Source organism: Bos grunniens, chromosome 1, assembly GCF_055505025.1.
Source record: "Bos grunniens cultivar Pamir isolate PY7600 chromosome 1, Bosgru_T2T1.0, whole genome shotgun sequence".
NCBI lineage: Eukaryota > Metazoa > Chordata > Mammalia > Artiodactyla > Bovidae > Bos > Bos grunniens.
Window position 1 is genome coordinate 29,965,771 of NC_141165.1, and position 12,285 is coordinate 29,978,055.

At 40.8% G+C, this 12,285-nt stretch overlaps 1 protein-coding gene and 1 long non-coding RNA gene across 16 annotated transcripts in view; one reads left to right on the top strand and one right to left on the bottom strand.

Moving 5' to 3' along the window:
* Positions 1–12,285, top strand: part of ZBTB38 (zinc finger and BTB domain containing 38) — a 139,210-nt gene that overhangs the window by 71,043 nt on the left and 55,882 nt on the right. For 4 of the 14 annotated variants that reach the window (XM_086371571.1, XM_086372027.1, XM_086372132.1 and 1 more), the window contains one exon: positions 8,896–8,961. The exons of 6 other annotated variants lie outside the window; for them this stretch is intronic. The gene's annotated coding sequence lies outside the window, so the exon portion shown is untranslated. Of the gene's footprint in view, positions 1–4,482; positions 4,664–8,895; positions 8,962–9,463; positions 9,910–12,285 lie in introns of all 14 variants that reach the window. 4 more of the 14 variants (XM_086371841.1, XM_086372283.1, XM_086371498.1 and 1 more) reach the window with 2 other exon arrangements.
* LOC147379213 (uncharacterized) lies at positions 4,108–8,795 on the bottom strand. Of its 2 annotated transcripts, XR_015153955.1 has the most exons (3): positions 8,648–8,789; positions 4,686–4,796; positions 4,108–4,527 (listed from the first exon to the last, which is right to left on the bottom strand). It is a non-coding gene; the product is annotated as an uncharacterized LOC147379213 (long non-coding RNA). The 2 variants fall into 2 exon arrangements; XR_015153964.1 differs by lacking the exon at positions 4,686–4,796 and having other exon boundaries at positions 8,648–8,795.

Genomic DNA, 12,285 nt, shown 5'->3' on the forward strand with positions numbered 1-12,285 from the left:
CCACGATGCTGGATGCTTGGGGCTGGTGCACTGGACGGCCCAGAGGGATGGTATGGGGAGGGAGAAGGGAGGAGGGTTCGGGATGGGGAACACATGTATACCTGTGGCGGATTCATTTTGATATTTGGCAAAACTAATACAATTATGTAAAGTTTAAAAATAAAATAAAATTAGAAAAAAAAAAAAAAAACAACTTTTTAAAAGTTTAAGTTTAATTAAAGAGAGAGGTTGCTCCTCACCCCCAAGAAAGGGGGATGCAGCCACTGGCTTCTCTGTTGTGAGCAACTCCCATTGTTTATTGCTAATTTATGGTTCGGCTTCTAAGGCGGCCTCACCCTCTGCATCTCGAAATCAGTCAGAGTTGGCCCATCTCAGATGCAATCGAAGCTCAAGTCTTGCAGGGCTACGTGTGACGATCCCCCCTTCCCCCACCCTGAGGCTGTAACTTCAAAGCGAGGTGAAGACTCAGATCTAAGAAACGGTCTCACGGTGAAACTCTAGGACGAATCATCCTTCCAGCCCCAGCACAGTAATTTCTTCTCTGGAATGGCTCTTTATCTTCCCTGCTCTTCATACAGATTATTCTCTTCACCTCCACCAAAGGGCCCCTCCTCTAATGGAAGGAGATTAACCCTTCTCTGCGCATCCCCCGCCCCCCAGCACTCTCATTCAGTAGAGGGCTTTCTCTCACCAGCTCTGCTCTCTCCGGGCCCCGTGCCACAGCTGAACGCCCCAGCCTGCGATGGCTGCCTTCCCTCTGAAGCATTTGCGCCTCTGTCAAACACCTTTTTGCCAGACTTGGCCCTGGGAAGACAGTTTTGAAATTAAACTTATCGTGAGCTGCCGGGGTTCGAAGTAGGGAATTGCACAAGGTCCTGGGGCATTTAGGTCAAGGCCTCCCCGCTGTGCTCATTACCTTCAGGGCCTCATCCGAGCGAAATTCTAGCATTATTTACTCAGTTGTTCTGTGGAGGGGTCCCCAGCGCCATCTAAGATCAAAGCTGTGCCTATGGGGCTGCTGTCTATGTGGCATTCTATCCGGATATGACAAGAAACACACACAAGCCACTGTCCCCCCCCAGGACTGGCCTCAGCCCCTAATTTCCTGCCGCATCTTATTTATTAGGGGCAGTCATCTCAAGAGACCATGGGGAGAGGGGCCCAAGTGTACGTGTCTCAGGCCTGGCTGTGAGTTGTAATCAGGACGCTGTGCCCAAAAGGGGACTGACTATTTGAGTTGTTGATCTTCAGTAGGCGTTGGTGAATCTCCTAGTTTTGCACCTTTTGGTTTCAAAACTGTACTGAACAACGGAAAATGAAACCTGCAACTTATTTTTAGCTGCTAATGCTAACTCATGAGATTTTTTTTTTTTCTTTGCAAACCAAATAGGATAAAGGCTACTTCAGCTGGCTGAACTTAATCTGATTGACTTAATATAGCAATCAAGTCTGCTTCTCTTGATACTTCTCAAATGATACTGGGTCTCAGGTGATAATTTTGGCTGATATTTACTATTTTTGCTTCAAATTATGTTCTGTTGAGCTTTAAAAAAGTTAAATAGCTAAACATTTTCTTCTGGGAGGAATTGGGAAAGAAGTTAAAACCCTCTATACTGGAATCTATTTGTTAACTCACTTATTCTATAATCATTTTTGAGGCATCCGCTCAAGTGAAAGGTGGATTTTTTTTTTAATTAGTTGAGCCAGTGTGTTGAACTGCAAAGAGCAGAATACTCGTAATTTAGGAATCTGGCTTTTATCCTGGTTGCTGAGGTCTTCAGATATCACACTCCGTGACTCTGATTTTCTCCTCCCTTCAAGAAAGGTCCAGATGACACCTTCCCATGTGCCTTGCCCATCCTGTAATTCTGTGTAATGGGCTCTGCCACTGACAGCATGGGGAAATGTTGAGGCACATTTTGGAGGCTGTGGTGTTGTCATCAGGCCTCTCTTAATTTCTGTCTCCCCTTTCCCTGTTCTAGGAGGGACAGATGTAAACATAGCCTGTGGTCCGCTCGCCAGACAACTTGTCCCCCCGCCCCTCACCTTGGTAAACAAGTGATTAAGAACTTGAAAGACTTCCATAGGTATTTTTAGTCCCCAGATCCCTTCCTTAACTCATGGAACAAGTTTTCTCATTTTAGGAAGTGGTTTCAGGAGATAAAGCTGAGGATTCCACTGGGAGTGGAGCAGAGAAAGGACCCCTAATTTGGTGTTGGTCAATTAAGAGCCTACCCGTAGAAGTCCCTCCATCACATTAGGCAATGCTCTGTTTGCCATGGGAGAGACACAGGTCTCACAGGGTGCCAGCCAGAGACATGAGTAAAGGCAGATAGTTCAATACAACAAAAACTACTGTGCTTTTATCTTTAGTGCAAAGGAAGTAAAGATTCACTGAGGTTTGTTAAGCTGCTCTGGTGAGAAGAGGTTGATGGTCATGACCTTTCAGAAACACGAAGTCATTTATCGGAGAGAAAAAAAAGCAAATGACTTTGTTCCCAGGTTGTCGTGGAATATTTGTTGCCCAGGATGCACAGAGATATAAGGAGAGGATTATCCTCTCATGTGAGGATAGATTTTCCCCATCTGTAAGATTTCTTCCTTCTCTACCATCATTTACATCCCCACCTTCCCTCTTCAAACTAGTTGCCAATCTCTCTAGAAAGAAGAAATTTGGCCTTCTTGCTGAATGTCTTTGGTCAGTTCAGGATCTAGAAGACCCTGTTGTTCCATTTGCTCTCCATCTTGGGTGTGGCAAACAGTGATGACTGCAAGCCAATGTGGGACTGAGGATGCAGGAATGCTCTTGGCCTCGTGGGCAGGCGAGATGCTTATTAGTGCCACGTTTCCAATGCGCTGCACAGTGAAAGCAGGGGCAATCTCCTGCTAGAGCTGAGTTTGCGATATTGAAAATGATGGTGAGCCCTGCTGACAGTATTCCCACAGGAGAGTCTGAGCTGGATGAGGGTGAAGGGGGACGTTGTCTACCACAGTCTCCCTGGAAACACAAAGTCAGTCACCACTTTGTCTCAGTCTAAAGCGCCATGGTTCACATTCCCTTCTCCCTGCAGCCCTTTCCTTGAGGGTAACCTCAGTTTGGTCCCCAGGGCTCCTTGCCATCAAATCTGTGCTCCTTGTCCACATATTATACAGATGCTGATGGATGAAAGTGAGAAAGCTCATGTCTTGAGCAAACTCCGGGAGATGCTTAAGGACAGGGAAGCCTAACATGCTGCCGACTATGGCATCGCAAAGAGTCAAAGACAACTGAGTGGCTGAACAATAGCAGCAAAAGAACTGGAGCAGGCTTCTGGGAGCTCAAACTCATCATGCTCGTCCATTTATCTAACCCTTTGTTCTACTGCTTTAGGAGGGTTGAGAGAGATAATCCTCCTCTTATATTTCTATCCCAAGCAGGCTAGAGCTCATAGAGTTGATTAGAAAACCCTGTTTCCAAACTCTCTGGTTGCCATCTAGAATTACTGCCAATGAGCGAGACAGTCAACTGGCCATATAACCTGAAAGCAGGAGGCTCAGAGTGCAGCTCTTGGCCTAACCAACCTAGGAAGCAAGCTAGGCTGGATTTTTTAGAATCCCAAACCTTCAGAGCTGGAGGGGATGTTAAATGGGGGTAAAAGCAGATGTCCACATAAAGAGGTAATTGTTAAAATGATGCACTTGAAACACTAAACTTGGTTGAGCAAAATTTCCTATTCAAAAGTTCGTTTTAAAAATGTGTTAGGGAGACCTCCCTGGTGGTCCAGTGGTTGGGACTTCACCTTCTGATGCAGAGGGTGTAGGTTCAATCCCTGGCCAGGGGTTAAGATCCCATATGCCACACAGCCAAAAAACCAAAACATAAAATGGGAGCAATATTGTAAAAAATTCAATAAAGACTTTAACAATGGTCTGCATCAAAAAAAAAAATCTTTTAAAAAATAAAATATATTTGGGGAAGGAACTCATCATACAGACTTACGTTATCTGTTTAGGACAGAAATACTATTTGTGAGTAGAAACCAGGTCCATCTTGATTGTTATACTGATTTTTCTTTGATAATTTAGATTAGGACCATCTAACAACCAGATAACAGATTTATCCACAAATGCAGGCTTGTAGAAAAATTTTAATATAGGAAATGAGTAAACTCACTTATTAAGTGTGTGATCTTGGGCCAATGACCATCTCTCTCATAACCTTGGTTTCCTCATCTGTACCACAGAAAGACGGGACTTCATTAGGTGAAGTAGTTTGTTCAGATGGATACATAAGCTTTTCCACTGATTTCGCCTGATAAAACATTTCCAAATGATGACAAATCTCTGACCAAAATTGTTATCCTGGTTTCTACCCTTAACTTTCCAACACAGTCCAGTTAATTCCTCTTCTCTTATTCTTTTCCACTTGCTGGTCCAAACTGTCTGCCGTTGGTCCCCACGGTTCCCAGAGCCTGGAGAGTTGAAACTGTTTCATCTCAACAGGGATGATCCTGACTCCAGGGAGTGGAAGTCTTCTCTACCGCAAGTCTGCGCAGTAAGAAGATTCTCACATCAGGGCAGAGTGTGGATGAAGCAGGTTTTATCCTCCTTAGATTGGTGGAAAGACCCAGACTTTGGAATCAACTGGACTTAGTTTGAATCCTAACTCTGCTGTGTGTGACTGGTAATCTCAATTAGTTCCTCACCTAAAGGTGATGATAATTCATCTTGCAGGATTATTCCTGTTGGCTCAGATGGTAAAGCGTCTGTCTACAATGCGGGAGACCTGGGTTCAATCTCCGGGTCGGGAAGATCCCCTGGAGAAGGAAATGGCATTGGGTGAGAATTAAATAATATGTGCTGTGCTTAGTTGCTCAGTTATGTCTGACTCTTTGTGACCTCATGGACTGTAGCCCACCAGGCTCCTCTGTCCATGGGGATTCTCCAGGCAAGAATACTGGAGTGGGTTGCCATGCCCTCCTCAGGGGGTCTTCCCAAGTCGAAGTCTCCCGCAACGTGGGCGGATTCTTTACCATCTGAGCCACCAGGGAAATCCATGAATACTGGAGTGGGTAGCCTATCCCTTCTCCAGGGATCTTCCCAACCCAGGAATAGAACCAGGGTCTCCTGCATTGTAGGTGGATTCTTTACCAGCTGAGCTACCAGGGATAGCTAAAATATTGAGTACGTTGTAGGTTTTCAATAAATGGTAGCTACTATAGACTTAGTTAGAAAGCAGAAGTTCCCACCTACATCTTTAGGCAAAATGTAGATGTTTAAAGTAGCACTGGACTTTCCTAAGAATTTAGGCTAAAATAGCATCCAAAGGCATTTTTAGTCATTGGTAAATTGTCACTATGTTGCTTCTGTGAACATCCTACAAACAAATGTAAAAAGCAACCTCATAAAAACGTTTAAATTCTAAGAACTTAAGCAGAAATGTTACATCTGGTAAACATTTTATTTTTAAAAATTGAGATTAGAATAGCTGAACCTGGTAACAAATTTACCCACAAATGCTGAATATCTATATTAGGTATAAACGGAAACCAGCTGTAGTTTTTAATGCAGTGAATGGAGCGAAGAAATGTGCAAACCAATCCAAATGTTTATAAACGAAGGATTCCTCTGGGACTCAGTGCCTTGACTTTATGTTTTGTTTTTTTTAAACAGAGAGTCAAGCTTTGTTCATACTTGAATTATGTACTTTGCATAAGTCATGCAATTTGACTTGAACCCACAGGACTGAAAATAAAATGAACTCAGACTGTAGAAGGAGACTGTAAGCAAGTAAGGGCATTAATCAAAGTGAAAGAGGCACCCCTTACTGTTAGCTCTGTCCTTCTCCAGCCTGCTGCTGCCAGATTATTTTGGGTTCCTTGTGCTTGACTCATCAAAGTGGCAAAAACAGGTTAAAATTTTCATCATGGAAAAGGCATTTGTCTGATAAACGAACATTTGTGCCTATGCCCCGAGGAGGTTGACAAGCAGGCAATTTTTAAAAATCATAAGTGAGTGCATACCCTTGCCACTTGTAATCACGACAAAGCTTAAGTAATTTGGGCATGAGCATATTTTTTTTTTTTTTAAGTGCAAAACAGGATTTACTGGTTGAGAACGTCTGTCTAAACAAGCTCATCCATCTAGGTGCTCTCAACTACAGTTCAAATTTGTTTAATACAAGCAGGTTTGGTAAACGAGCCACATTTGTTCGTTGAATGTTTTGGAACTTCACAAAATAAACCAATACATGGTTTAGACTCGTTTTGACAAAAGAGTAGACAGAGAACCCCACAGGGAGGTTTGGAAACCGCCTGCCCTGGCACCTGGCTTCCGAGCAGCAGTCAGGGACCTGCCCATCTTCACCACCCTGCCCCTACAAAGTGGATGTGACACTGTGCACTCCTCTTGTGGGACCTGGTGTGGATTACTGTCCTTGTCACTGTCATTTATTGTCTTAGGCAGAGGAGGCAGCGACTTCATTTTGTGTGTCCAGAGTAGATTCCATATTGTGTGTATTTAGCTTCCATGATAATTTGTGAGTATTTTAATGTGAATGTCTGAGTTATTGCTGAGGAATATCTGGACAGACACCAAGAGCATCACATGCCTAGGTTTTCAGTTCAACCTCCTCCAACCCCACTCCCAGGACTCTGCTTTATAGATGACCATACATTAAACTGGTACCTTGTAACTGAGCGCTATAGTCTCTCTAATTCTCAACTGCCATAGTAAAGAAGGAATTAGCCTAAGGACACTCCATTCTAATTTTCTGTCGCTGTCAGTGCTAACCAGAGCTCATAGAGCAATGCTGTGGGGGTGGGGAAGATGGCTCCACCATTGGTATTAGACCAGAAGCTACTATTTCCGTTAAAGCCACGTTTATTTCTGGAATAGTTGTGGGAGAGAAATGTGCTCCAAAGAGAAGAGGACTCAGTGTGGTTCAGGTATGACCGACCATCTGTCCAGCCCAACTCAGAGTACAGGTTAGAGGTAGGTTGGGCACTTTCCATACATTGAGCTAAAAATCGCTTGGGTGCTGTGGAAGGAGACAGAACGAGAGTTAGAAACAAAGGATCTGATAGTGAAACCTAGTACCTAGGTTAAGATGTTCAAATACATTTTCTCCTTTAAAAAAATTCTAGGGGACTGGAATGTTTTGCTGATCTGATTATTTGCAGTCAGTCCTTACAGAAAATAGAGGCAACCCCAGAAAAGATGGATTCATTTTTGCACATGTTGAAATTAATGAACGTTAGCATATTTAGTGATGTAATAGGCAATTAAAGACTTTTGGAGAAATATGAGGAAGAAAAAACATAGTATTATATACTCAAAATCAGTCTCATAGCATTTTATGAAAATGTTGGCTTACATCCAGGATCTAAGGGTGGGGGTGGGTATGGTTTCTTTGTAGCTGAAGAAAGAGTTGAAAAGAATCTGGTCTATTTCCTTAAAAATAAAAGACTTCATGTTTTTTACAGCATGATAAATGAAATGCTTTTCTGATTTTTTACCTGCCGGCAGGATCTGGAGGAAATTTTTCTAGCAGGCTATGCTGTTTTCCTCTCTTTGGGAACATGGTGACACTGGTTTTGTAGCAAAACAGTCTTTGCTTATTAGGCATTTCTTCAAAATCCTGAATAAGCAGCTCTTTCCACATTTTTTGTTCCACATGTTAAACATTTCACTGCAATTTGAGCTTCAATTGTGTGTGTGTGTTGATATGAAAGACTGAAAGGGAATGCCTAAGGATTCTTGAAGGTTTTTTTCTTTAAAAATTTAATTCCTACGATTATGTATCAGAGCCTCTACGGAAGGTGATTCCGATTTATTACATACAGCCAAAGTAAAGCCCATCAATCTTGAGCAGCGGGGTTAGGGAGGGGATATTGAAGAAGACATGAAATTCGGTGTTTGAGTAGATGAGATTTAATTTTCGGAAAACATTTCACTCATAAAACGGATAGCACCCCAGTGTCAGCTCTGACCTCCATGATGTCAATGTCATCGTGGGAGCATAGCTAAGATAAGCCTCAAAGTAAAACAAAGAAACATCGAATGTCAGCTCAACACCATTTCTTCCCTTACAGTTTGCATGATACATACACACAAAGCCTCTTGGCATTCCTGTGAATGGCTTGTTACTCGACAATTTAGCTTTTGGAGGGGGGAAAAGGAGAAAAATCATTTTACATTTCCCAGATACTGAGCAAGTACAGTATGCTGTTGCAAGACTTAACATTATTTAGGTCAGTGTCCTAAGGACAGCTTTTATTGTTCATGATGGTCAGCTAGACATCCAAAGGAACTCAGCATTAATTTATCTTTCTGTAACTGCTTTTATTCTGCTTCTAAGTTTAAGCAAATTCATTCACATTTTCATACCATTCTGATGAGGAGCTATCTGCTGTTCTGTACTGCAGATACATTTAGCTGAATACATTTACACGACTTGTGGTTAGAGGTTAAAGCACGGATACAGACAGCTGATCATGCATTCTTCTACAAGCCTGCCGGCACCAGTTAGGATTCTGAAAAATAGTCTAGAAATGCTACGACTCTTTACTTTACAATAGCTTTAAAAGGTTTGTTTTTGTTGTTGTTGTTTGCTAGCAATTCTATGAAATCAACAGTCTATAAAATGCATCCCGAGCCAGATACATACTGTATTGAAAGCTTTCAAGAAGAAGATATGACAGTGTTCGTTCCAGCTTATTTTCTTCCTTAGCAAAAAGGACCGTTTGATTCTCAGAAGCAGAAGGACCCAGTCATTGTGCAGCAGCTCTGCTGAACTGTATGAAATGCCTTCTACTGCCTGGTTGCAGAATTTGGAGTTTGCTAAACAGTGTTTAGTGATTGGGCTCATCTTGCATCACCAGTTGATGACATTTTTCTTTGTTCCCTCCTACTCAGTTGAACCAAGACTCTGAGGCTGATATGCAATGTCACTTACAACATTAATCAGATACCGCATTTAAGGTGAGCTGTCCCCTGCCTCCTCCTTCCCCAGAGCTCGTGTGCTGCATGCAGTGCGTATCTGGCTTCTGTGAGCTAAGATGGCAGGCAGGATTAGCCGTGCTTGTGCTGTGTGTGCATGCTGTGTAGAGAATTCATTACACGTTGCCTAGTATTTCAGATGTGAGTATGTAAATGCTCGGGATGCCATATCATCTGGTAGCGAAGACTTGTTTTTGCCTCATTACAGCCTTAGCTATTTCAGCATCACCTTTCAGTTCCGATTCATTTGCTTCTGGATGTTTGCTTTTCATCACATTCAAAATAGATTTTTACCTTTTTTTTTTTTTTTAACAAAGCCAAAAAAAAAAACAACCCTAAAAACAAAAACAACAACTAAACTCTGCTACCAGATGGTGTCTCCCCTTTCTTCTTGCATTTGCTGTCTTTTAAATAATGTATGTTGTATTGTTAATTAATGTGAATATCAAATTAAACACTTGAAACTTACATGTTTATTATGCAGGTAGAAGGCAAGGTGGAATCTATTTTTAACTCTGATGCACTCCATGGTGTGCAAGCAACTTGGTTCTTGAATTCGTATTTTCAGTGCTGGTATCAGTGGTTTGATTTTCAGCAAATGTGACAGTGGCCTTTGCAGTGGTCAGCTCCGGGCTTTGAACTCTCAGAGGAGGAAGGGAAAAAAATTCAACACACTACCTCCTTGGTTGCAGCCTCAGAGAAACCTTGGATGAGAAACTTGTTTTTTCAAACCTGTTTTCCTGTTGATAAATTCAGTTCTCGTGATCACAGTACATTCAAGCTGTTCTGCGTATGGTTTTGTGTGTGTGTGACAATTGCATCTAAAACTTGAGAGCAAGAAGACGGAGAAATCAGTGGGTCTCCATCGCTTTACATAAAAATGGCTGAGTGTCTTGTCATGCTAGCACTGCATTAAGTGATACAATACAGGTAGGTTGAAATTTGCATGTTTTATAGATTTTTTTTGAGCCATGTAGCAAGAATATTAGATTAAAATATGACTTTTAAAACAAAAATTAAATAAGACAGTTGTAATTGTGAGGTGGGGGTATTCACTTGGATGGCCTTTCCTATTTAGATTCTATATAAATACATAACTTTTATAAACTTCTAAGATGATTCTGCTATAAAAGTGAGATGATTCCTTTTAAAAAATCATATATATGATAGGTGTGGCGCCATCAGACAACAAAAGAATTTTTTGAAAAGTCTGTGGATTCAGCTCCATGTTAGCTTGAAACTAAAAATAAATGGGTTTCTGGAGATAATTTCGAACAGCGCAAACAAGCTTAATAAGAAACATTTAAAATATTTAAATTTTAAGAAGCGGTCTTTAAACGTGTTATATGAAAGATGAAAATAAAAACTTAGATGCTTCCAAAATCAATTTTAAATGATACACAAGAATAAGTTCATTATTTATATATCTGTTATTTGGGGAGACAAGGAATTATAATTTTTAAAGGGGGAAATATTAAATATAGATGACTCTGTTAGAAGAAAGAGAGCTTCACTGAATAAAAGAGCCCCTAGAATGGTTCATTGCAGACCATACAGCTGTGGTTCTGTAAGTACCAAATTCTGGCACTTTTCAAAATTATTTCATGGGTTCTTTCCTTTGAGCTTAACTTCTCAAATATATTTTGGTTTCAAATTAACACTGGGCCAGAACTTGTTTCCTTAGTAACCACATCTTATTTAAAAATGCAGTAACAGATATGCAAAAGATTGTCTTAAGAAAAACCAAATGTTTCATGAAAATTGTGCAGTTCTTTTCCTCTCTTGGAGAGTCTGAACTGGTTTTAGACGTTTTAAAATGCGGTCTTCATGCCTTAAAAATTAAGCCATAATTCTGTACATAGAGAGAAACCTTGCATAGTAAGAGCTTTTTCTTTCCTCCTTTGTGCTCAGTACTTTCAAAATTAAGGTTTTTTCTTTGTAACGTGTTCCAGAATGCTGGTCAAGGCTTGTGTGCAAAGGTGTAGTTTCATTATCACGAGTTCACCAGCGCCACTGAAACAAAAGGTATCTCAGAAATTCTCAGAATCAGAAAATGCTTATGCTCTTGTTCTGCCTGATCCCTCCATAGGTAACCTCTGAGCTATCGGTAGAGACGGACCCAAACCTGAGCCCACCCCCACAATAAGTGCATACTGAGTCTCTGTGAGAAATGTCTTTGTAGGTGTGTTAGGAGGAAGATGCTGCTAAACCCAAAACCTCCCTGAGGTTTGCTCCAACGTGCAGAACGTTGAAATGCACAACCATCTGTGTAAATAGTTGCTTTATCCTAGCAGTTTGTCTAATATCCCAAAGCACTGTCTGTAAAATCAAACCTCTAGTGGACTAAAGATTTGTTGTTGTTGTGTTGTTGTTGTTTTGAGGCCAACTTAAATATCTTGCTTGGAGCTTTTCTCTGGTTCAATTGTATTAGAACACGATTCAGCTCACAGTGATTTTGTTCTGTGGGCTTGCCATGAAATATTCTTCCTGTAACATCTTTTTTTCCCCCTCCTTTTCTTTTCTTTTCTTTTTTTTTTTTTGCTATTTGGGAGCCATTTTCCTGCTTGCCTGTGACTTAAAATGACTAAGTACATTTTGCATATAGCATCAATCAGAAGATCATAAACTGAAGGGAAATGTCAGAGCCCTGATTCCATATTGCCTATTTATTTTAGCATCAGCAGCATTAACAGTTGCAGTAGGACTAGGCTAATCGTCATTTGCTCTTGAGAAAATAATGAGCCTGGCATTTGTAATTAAAACACTATTGCTGTTCAGAAAGATTACAACTCAATGTCTTCTATTTTGATAGGCTGGTACAAATTAATCATTTTGAAACCATTTGAATCTTAATCACAAGATTAGATGGATTCAATGGAATTGTTTTACCCTCCAACTGAATGCCAGAGAGATTCAACAGTGTATTACTTCTCTGTAAAATGTCGATCCTTTTGTTTTTAACTCAAGCATGGTTGCGTCATCTTGTAGATTTTCATACCTCATGGTTTTTTTTTCTGGCATTTTTCATTCTTTGCTCTTGGTCTCTCCTAAAAGAATTTGAAACATAAGTCAAGGAGCTTGAAAGCCAAATAAGATGGGTGGGAAGTTTATTGTATCATTGTCATTGTAATAAATAGAACAGTGAATGGAAGAATAATTATTATTTATTACTTTGTGTGTTTTGCCTTAATGCTTTGCCTTCATATTTCACAGAAATGTTTACCAAACACAAAGCTTTTCTAAACTTACCCATTTACAATTATCATTGGATTTTCTAAATTAGCCAAAAACACTTCATGCCAATTG